The 9841-nt window shown below is 40.4% G+C and overlaps 2 pseudogenes; both read left to right on the top strand.

Annotated features, from left to right (window-relative positions):
- Positions 1-735: 735 nt before the first annotated feature.
- LOC112833781 (phosphoglycerate kinase 1 pseudogene) lies at positions 736-1942 on the top strand (annotated as a pseudogene).
- Positions 1943-4063: 2121 nt separating this feature from the next.
- Positions 4064-5106, top strand: LOC112834280 (vesicle transport through interaction with t-SNAREs homolog 1B pseudogene; annotated as a pseudogene).
- The last annotated feature ends 4735 nt before the right edge of the window (positions 5107-9841 follow it).

Genomic DNA, 9841 nt, shown 5'->3' on the forward strand with positions numbered 1-9841 from the left:
AACTTATTTTCAGCCAAGGTGCTAAATTAAATCCATTCAGAAGAAATGAAGTCTTTTTAAACAAATAGTGCTGGATCAATTCTATGTCATTCCATACACCAAAGTTAAATTACTTCAAGATGTATCAAAGGCCTAAATATAAAATCTATCACCCTAAATCTTCTAGAGGAAAACATAGGAAATTGTTTTTATCACCTTGAGTAGGCAGAGCGAAACATAAAAAGCACCAGTCATTATAAAAATTGATAATTTTCACTTAATCAATATTAAAAAGAAAATGTCTATCAAAAGAAATCATTAAGAAAATGAATAAGAAAGCCACAGACTACACAAAATATTTACAAAATGTGTAAATTTGACAAAGGAATTTTATCTAGAATATAGAAAGGACTCCACAAATCAATCTTATAAAGACAAATAACCCAATAAAAAGGGCAAATTTTGGGACGCCTGGGTGGCTCAGTTGGTTAAGCATCTGCCTTCGGCTCAGGTCATGATCCCAGGGTGCTGGTATCGAGTTCCACATGGGGCTCCTTGCTCGGTGGGGATCCTGCTTCTCCCTCTGCCTGCCACTCCCCCTGCTTGTACTGTCACTCTCTCTCTCTAGCAAATAAACAAATAAAATCTTAAAAAAGGGGGGGGCACATTTTTTTTGAAAAGGTACTTTGCAAAAGGAGATATGACTAATAATGCTTTTGTTTAAGATCTCAGCCTCACCACTGCTGTATTGCCAAGATGTTGCTTTCTAACAAACTGCCTCTGGACAAACTGGACATGAAAGGGAAACAGGTCATCATGAGAGTGGACTTCAGTGGTCCTATGAGAACAACCAGATAACAAACAACCAGAGAATCAAGGCTGCCATCCCAAGCATCAGATCTGCTTGAACAATGGAGCCAAGTCAGTTGTTCTTACAAGCCATGTGGGTTGGCCTGATGGTGTCCCCTTGCCTGACAAGATCTCTTTGGAGCCAGTTGCTGTAGAACTCAAATCTCTGCTGATCAAGGATGTTTCATTCTTGAAGAACCTTTGCTTTCGTGGGGAGGAAGAAGGGTAGGAAAGAGATACTCCTGAGAAGAGGGTTCAATCTGAGCCAGCCAAAATAGAAGCCTTCCAAGCTTCACTTTCCAAGTTAGAGGATGTCGATGGCAGTGATGCTTTGGGCACTGCTCACCAAGCCCACAGCTCCATGGTGGGAGTCAGTCTGCCACAGAAAGCTGCAGGTTTCTTGGTAAAGGAGATGAACTACTTTGCCAAGGCCTTGGAGAGCTCAGAGCAACCCTTCCTGGCCATCCTGGGCAGAGCTAAAGTTACACACAAGATCCAGCTGATTGATTATGTGCTGGACAAAGTCAATGAGATGATCATTGGTGGTGGAGTGGCTTTTACTTTCCTTAAGGTGCTCAACAACATGGAGATTGGCGCTTCTCTGCATGATGAAGACAGTGCCAAGATTGTCAATGAAGAATGGTGTGAAGATTACTGTACCTGTTGATTTTGTCACTGCTGAGAAGTTTGATGAGAATGCCAAAATTTGCCAGGCCACTGTGCCCTCGGGCATCCCTGCAGGCTGGATGGGCTTGGACTATGGTCCAGAGGGGAGCAAGAAGTACATAAGGCAGTTGCTTGGACTAAGCAGCTTATGTAGAATGGACCTGTAGATGTATTTGATTGGGAAGCTTATGCCCAAGGAACCAAAGCCCTCATTGATGAGGTGGTGAAAGCCACTTTCAGGGGCTGCATCACCATCATGGGTGGTGGAGCCACTGTCACTTGCTGTGCCAAATGGAACACAAAGGATACCGTCAGCCATAGGAGCCCTGGGAGTTATATCAGTTTAGAGCTCCTGGAAAGTAAAGTACTTCCTGGGATGGATGCTCTCAGAAATGTTGAGTATTTTTCTGCCTTTTGGTTCCTGTGCACAGCCCCTAAGTCAGCTTAGCACTCTACATGGGCTTAGCTAAAATCTTCCCCCATGTCAGGATTCGGGTAGTGGCCAGGGGCTGCAGCGCCAAGAGCCCTTCAACAGTTGCACAGCATCTTAGCTCATCTCTGCCGCACCCTGGATTTGCCTACACCCTTCAAGATCCCATTTGAAGTTTTTAGTAACTAAACCATTGTGCATTCTAGAATGCATATATTTATATTTTGCCTGTTAAAATGCACTGTTTTAGCTTCCCTTTTTCAAGTATCTTATTCTGATTAGTTTTGCCATTGTTTTATTACTCAGCATGGAAATAAGATGAAATCCCAATTGTAGGGAGGGAGGGGGACAAAGATGGTGATCTATTAAATAAATAATAAACGTTTTTACAAAAGAATAACCAATAAGCACAAATATGTAAAAACAAAAAGCTCTATACTAATCATCAGAGAACTATTAATGAAAACCACAATGATATATCAACTGTCATACAATAAAATAAATTAAGAAAAGCACAATTATATTCAATTTTACACCCACTAGAATGGAAAACGGTTAAGAGTGACAATGATAATTGCTGGCAAGGTTGTGGAGCAACTGTAACTTTCATAAATGCTGGTGGGATTGTAAAATTGTACAAATACTTTGAATCACTGTTTTGCAGTTTCTTATAAAGTTAAACATACATTTTATCCCACAACCCAGGAACTCCATTTTAAGTATTTACACAGGATAAATAAAAACATATGTCCACAAAAAGATTTATAAAAATGTTTTTCACAGCGTCATCAAAATATCCTCTGATTTGAGACAACTCAGGTGCTCATCAACAGGAGAATGGAGTAAACAACTTGTGGTATACTCATACAGTGGAATACTTCTTGACAGTAAAAAGAAAATGAACAATACTGATACATGCCATGTCATGATGAATCTTATAAACACAGTATTAAACACACAATTTTGGGGACAGTTGGGTGGTTCAGTCAGTTAAGCACCTGAATCTTGATTTCGGCTAAGGTCATGATCTCAGGGTCAAGAGTTTGAGCCCAGCATCCAGCTCTGCACTCAGCAGGGAGTCTGCTTGAGATTCTCTCTCTCCCTCTCCCTCTGCCCCTCCTCCTGCTTGTGCTCTCTGTCTTTCTAAATAAATAAATAAATAAATAAGCAAATAAAATAAAATCTTTAAAAAAAACACAATTTTGAACAAAAGAAGCCATATATAAATAATTATATGCTGTAGGATTTTATTTATTTTAAGTCCAAGAAGAGGATGATAGTGATAGAAATTAGGACAGTAATAGTTTAGGGGGGAGTGTGGAATTGAATAGAAAAGGCAAGAGAATAATTTTGGGGTGATAGATTTGTCAAAACCCATCAAACTGAACGCTTACTATCTGTGTATTTTATTGCATGTATGTTATAATTCAATAAAAAAGGAACCTAATGAGATGTCATTACATACAAAAATGACTAAAATTAAAGTAAACAAACAAACATGGTAATCCTAAATACTGATGGGGTTGTGGACCCATGGGAACATCTGAGCAGTGCATATTATAGGGTAAATTGGCACAACCAGTTTGGAAACCTAAAGGTAAAGATCCACAAAACTTTTTTTTTTTTTAAGACTTTATGTATTTGTCAGGGAGAGAGAGAGAGCACAAACAGGGGGAGCGGCAGGCATAGGGAGGAGCAGGCTCCCTGCTGAGCAAGGAACCCCATGTGGGACTCAATCCCAGAACCGTGGGATCAGGACCTGAGTGAGCCAAAGGCAGATGCTTAACAACTGACCCACCCAGGTGTCCCAGATCCACAAAACTTCTACCCAGAAATTCCACTCCTGGGTATATTCAAAAAAAAAAAAGAAAAGGAGAGAGTAGGAAAGGCTGTTCCAGGTTGTTTATAACAGTATTATTTTAATAGCAAAACTTGTGTGGTATATAAATATACAGCAATGAAAACTACCACTAAGGGACACCTGGCTGGCTCAGTCGGTTAAGTGGCTGCCTTCGGCCCATCCCACATCAGGCTCCTTGCTCAGCAGGGAGCCTGCTTCTCCCTCTCTCTCCCTCTGCTTGTGCTCTCTGTCAAATAAATAAAAATCTTTAAAAAAAAAAAAAAAAAAGGAAGCTCGTCCCGGGCAGTGTTGGCGGCGGTCGCCGTGATGTTTGCGGGGTTGGGCGGCTGACCGCCGGGATAGGAGCGGCCCCAGTGCCCCAGATCTCGGTGGCCGCTGCTGGAGCGCGGCTTGCGCCATGGCCACCTCTGCCGCCTCCTCAGAGCATTTCGAGAAACTTCACGAGATCTTCCGCGGCCTCCATGAAGACCTGCGAGGGGTGCCGGAGTGGCTCCTGGGGACGGCAGGGACAGAAGAGAAGAAGAAGCTGATCAGAGATTTTGATGAAAAGCAACAGGAAGCAAATGAAACGCTGGCAGAGATGGAAGAGGAACTACGTTATGCACCTCTATCTTTCCGTAATCCTATGATGTCTAAGCTTCGGACATACCGGAAGGACCTTGCCAAACTCCATCGGGAAGTGAGAAGCACACCTTTGACAGCCACACCTGGGGGCCGAGGAGACATGAAATATGGCTCATATGCTGTAGAGAATGAGCATATGAACCGGCTACAGTCTCAAAGGGCATTGCTTCTGCAAGGCACGGACAGTCTGAACCGGGCCACCCAGAGTATTGAGCGTTCTCATCGGATTGCCACAGAGACTGACCAGATTGGTTCAGAAATCATAGAAGAGCTGGGGGAACAACGTGACCAGTTGGAGCGTACTAAGAGTAGGCTGGTAAACACAAGTGAAAACTTGAGCAAAAGTCGAAAGATTCTGCATTCAATGTCCAGAAAAGTGACAACCAATAAGCTGCTACTTTCCATTGTCATCTTACTGGAGCTGGCCATCCTAGGGGGCCTGGTTTACTACAAATTCTTTCACAAGCATTGAACTTCCTAGAGGGAAGGGTTTGTGGACCAGAACTTTGACCCTGTGAATGGTCTTAGAGATGGGGAAGAAGCATAGTGCTGCTGTGAGGTAATGGTTCGAGGATGCCAGACTGTGGGAGGTGGGAGGGGAGACAGAAAACCGCATAACTGTGAAGGAACAGCAATGAGACCAGTATGATATACCAACATAATAATAAATGCTGTTTATGACTTCTTTTAAAAAAAAAAAAAAGGAAAGGAAAAAGAGAACTACCACTAAGTGTAACAATAGGGGAGAAAAATCTCATAACCATAATATTTTGTAAAAGAAACCTGAAAAGAGCTCCATGCTGGGCATGGAGCCTACTTAGAATAAAAAATAAATAAATAAATAAAAATAGAGAAAGAATATATACCATGCGAGTCCAGTTATATACGTGTCAAAAATAATTGTAAATTTTTCTGTGCCTTTTTCTGTTTGCATGTTTCATTTCAATTTCAGAAAGTGCATTATAAAAGAGAAGGGAGAAGCTAGGCTGTAGGGTGGGTTTGGAGTACAGAGGAAGAGGAAGCATCAACAAAAAGCAAAGATTTTATATTTAGTCTCCATTTCAGTTATCAGAAAAACATAATATCTCTTTTATATCTTTGTTCAGTTTTTTTCTTCATTTTTACTGTATTCATCCCAGAATAAAGTCACAAATCTTAAACCCATTGAAATATTTTTTGTTCTTCTCTTCCATATGCACTCTGAAATACACTTTTTACAGATCACCAGGTTGTATTACCTTATTATCTTGCTGAATATTTTATGCATAGGCACTTTTTTCTTTCTTTGCTTTCACAACTTTTTAGGTTTTCCACTGACTCCTAAATGCTAGCTTTCTGATGAGGCTAATACTTTTTGCAAGTCTGTTAGACCCTTTTAGCTTTTATAAAAGTATGCTGACCTTTAATGATTGCACTGTGAAGTAGCATGATTAATATATGTATATATTTTTGAAACTCGGACATAGACTGTAAAAGAAGTAATAATTTAAGGAGATTATTCTCTTTTATTTATGCATATTATTTTTTTAAATATTTTATTTATTTATTTGACAGAGAGAGAGACAGTGAGAGAGGGAACACAAGCGGGGGGAGTGGGAGAGGGAGAGGGAGAAGCAGGCTTCCCTCTGAGCAGGGTGCCCAATGTGGGACTCGATCCCAGGACCCTGGGATCATGACCTGAGCTGAAGGCAGAGATGCTTAATGACTGAGCCACCCAGGCGCCCCATTTATGCATATTATTTACTCATAAAAAACACTAATAGTCTCAAATTATTGTTCAAATCCAATTTTATTCTGTGCCATCCAGTAATTCCAGTGTGAATATTCCTTTGTAATAAATAAATTACCTGATTAAAAGGATGGGATAATTAGATATGATTCCATGCATTTTTCTTCTGTAATTCCAGGATTTCAACAATGCCAACAATAAAGCATTCTGAAAAATCAAGTCTTTTCCTTTTATAGATACTTTCATGTATACATTCTGTTTGGGGAAAATAACTTCAGTCTTAAACATGTGCATTTGCAGACAAATGCGAATGTAATCGGCAAACAAATGTAATATTTGTTTATAGAAAATATAGCAGCTATAATTTATTTAGTACCTTCTATACTATGGCACTACATAGACAGTTTTCCTGTATTATTTTACATTGAGTGTAATTTTCTACTATGAATCTCTATAGTATATTATCTCTATATTCTATTCCCTTTTGCAGATGAGGAACCAGTCTTAGGGAGGTGGAAATGACTTGAACAAAACACACATGACTGTTTTGATTCTCACTGTTGCTGTTCATGGCTTTTCATAGTTGGCAATGATTTGTTCAAGGGTTTAGCCGCTTCGGGACCCACCTGTTCATCCTTAGAGAGAAAGGCTATGAATGGCTCAGTGTAGTGGTTGGAAACTTCTGATCTTGGATCAGAAAGTGATCAGGAAGTTCGATAAGTGATAGAGGTATTTGTTAATAAGTCAAAAATATGAAATAAATATTAGAGTATAAGACACTCTGGCTCATGACAGAGATAACATGAGTGGAGATATAGTTTTGCTGGAGTATTTTAGCTTCTGTCCTACATAAAACTGGATCTCCCGTTTTGCTAAATCATTCCTAACCCCAACGATATTGGTCAAGTACATAAAAACAGGTCTTCCTCGTTTGTCCGTTCACTTCCCTTTTGAAATGCCCCTCCTATCCCAGCCCACCCTGCTCTCCTTTCAGCGTGCCTGGTCTTTCTGCATTCCATTCAGGCCTGTGGGTTCCAGATTCCTATGGATCCAGATTCTTCCTCCTCCCTCCTCATATATCAACATTTTTCTATCAAATAACACATATCTTCAAAATTCTGGTATCTAATAAACATATCATTCTAAGAGTTTATTATTTTTTGATGATTTAAAAAATAGCTCTTGTTACTATCCTATAAGTAGCATCTCTAAGTGGCTTAAACAAAAAGTGAACTTATTAGTTAATTGAAGTAACAGAAGCTCTTTCCTTAGGGAGCATTTCACTCTTGGACTCAAATGATGCCATTTGGGAGTCATCTTTCCAGTCTCCTAACTCTGTTCTCTGTGCTGACTTCTGTGTCCAACAGGGTCTGCCTTTCTGGAGCAAGTATGCTTATACCTCCAGGCTTACCTGTGAGCAGCTAGGCATTCTCAGTGGAAAGAGAATGCATCTTTTCTAAGAGTTGTAGAGAAAAAGACCTGGGGTTCTGGACTCCCAACTGGTTTGTTAGTCACATGCTGACTGCTGGAACAGATCCCCACCTCATGGTGACATTGTCTTCTCCTTGGATGATTGTCTGATAGCGAATAAGCATAGATGGAACACGTTCAGTGCATTTTCAACAAGCCTTAAGGCAGTCGTACCAAAATGTATGTAACGATAGAGTTAGTGGAAGCATTTCTATTTGCATTTTAGTAGTTTCAGCACATAGAATTGGCATTCCAGAAGGGGAATTTACAGACATGAGGGCTGATGCAAACGCTCTTTGGGAGGATATGGACTTTGGGGTAGGGAGGGGAGACAACTTCTCCCTGTAAGTGGAACAGCATGCAGCAATGAATGAGTTGTTCTTAGGAAGATCTTAACTCCCGAGTTCTGATTCTCTCACCCACGTTGCAATCCTGTTTCCCTTGTCAACAGCTTTCCTGTGCTGATTTTAAAATATTCTAAGGGTTGTTGTTTGTTTTGCTTTTCTGGTAGCCATATGGTCTCTTTATAACCAAAAATGTGTTCTTCCTCTGAGGGGGATATAGTCTGTTCTGGCTTGGGGTGAATACTTCTTATATATATATGTTCACATTCCTATCTTTACTCTTGAATTTGTTGAAAATCTGAAAAATCTAAGGCTTGTGAGGCCAACAGTGAAACATTATGGTGCACAATGAAACATGGCTAGTTTATTTAAATAACACAAGCAAAATGTATCCAGCAACTGGCAGACCATTAGAGGTATTTCTCAGTGGTATACCCTAATGCCTAATATGTCGTTGGCATGTAACTGCTGGAAATTTGATCAGGGATTCCCTGTGCAGTCTAGAGTTGAAGATAAAGGATGAAGACAAGAATTTCACATCCAAAATATCCTCTTTCCATCCAATCAGATAAGATTAGAGTAATCAGTCTGTGTGTAGAAAATGAAGGCATTAGCTCTAGAGTTTAATTCAGAACCAGGGAAAATACAATATACTCTAATGTTACGTAAATACCTTCTTTACTGAAAGTGGGTCATCCATAGCCCAAGCTGCTTAAGAAAAACAGATGAAATACAGTAATTCCAAGTACAGACCAATAAAGGCCAAGTGCCTAATCTTTCAAAGGACATGTGGGTAAGCAAAGTCTCTCAGTAGTCACATGGTGCTTTGAATGCCTGTTAAGGGTTGAACGTGTCTCATTTATATATGACTACAGGGTCATCATGATTTAGTGGGACAGAAACAAGACATCGTTTGTAGAAACCAATGAAAGGGAAACCATTACGGAAGGCTTTACAGTTTAAAAGGTTTTAAGGAAACTTTTAGAAAAGAAAGTTCATGTCATAGCTTCCAAATTACAGCTGTCCCAAAGAGGACACATGGAAAGAGTCCAGCTCATTAACTCCTTTTTTAAAGGCTGAATAGAAACAGAATTTGAAGGAGTTAAAGAAGGAGGGGACTCTCCAGGCATCCACGTGAACTCTCAGTTGTTCTGGAGCAGCTGTCCTGGTAAGCAGTTCATTACCTCATTTTCCCAAAGGTTGGTTTGAGGTGTGATATGATGTTCTTTTTATAGCCTTAGAAATTCAGTCTGTCTTCATAAAATATTAGCTTCCTTACTTATGATTTACAAAAGAGGAGGGAAAAAATTAGGGTTTTTGGAGTTTCCCTTTAAGATTCAAGTCCTTGGGGCCCCTGGGTGGCTCAGTCGATTGAGCCTCTGCCTTCAGCTCAGGTCATGATCCCAGGGTCCTGGGATCGAGCCCCACATCGGGCTCCCTGCTCAGCGGGAGCCTGTTTCTCCCTCTCCCTGTGCCTGCCGCTCCCCCTGCTTGTGCTCTCTCTCTCGCGCTGTCAAGTAAATAAATGAAATCTTTAAAAAAATAATAATTCAAGTCCTCCTTGCAATATGTATGCAATTCTAGAACAGGATTGGCAAACTTTCCCTGTAAAGGATGGTGTAGTAAGTATTTTTGACCCCTGAGGGTGGAAGTTCCCTGTAGCAGCTGTTTAACTCTACCACTGTAGTGCAGATGTAGTCATAGGCAATAAGTAAATCAGTATGCATGACTATGTTCCAATAAAATTTTATTTGCAAAAACAGGCAGCAGGCTGGGTTTGACCCAGGCCACCATTTGTCAACCCCTAATATAGAAAATTGTTTAGCTCAGAGTCATGCCATTGTGGTAACTCAATGACTAGCTGCCAAATTTGATGGTTATAGGTATAT

This window comes from Callorhinus ursinus, unplaced genomic scaffold (genome assembly GCF_003265705.2).
Source record: "Callorhinus ursinus isolate GAN/ISIS: 27379988/994484 unplaced genomic scaffold, GSC_fseal_2.0 scaffold15, whole genome shotgun sequence".
NCBI classification, from domain to species: domain Eukaryota; kingdom Metazoa; phylum Chordata; class Mammalia; order Carnivora; family Otariidae; genus Callorhinus; species Callorhinus ursinus.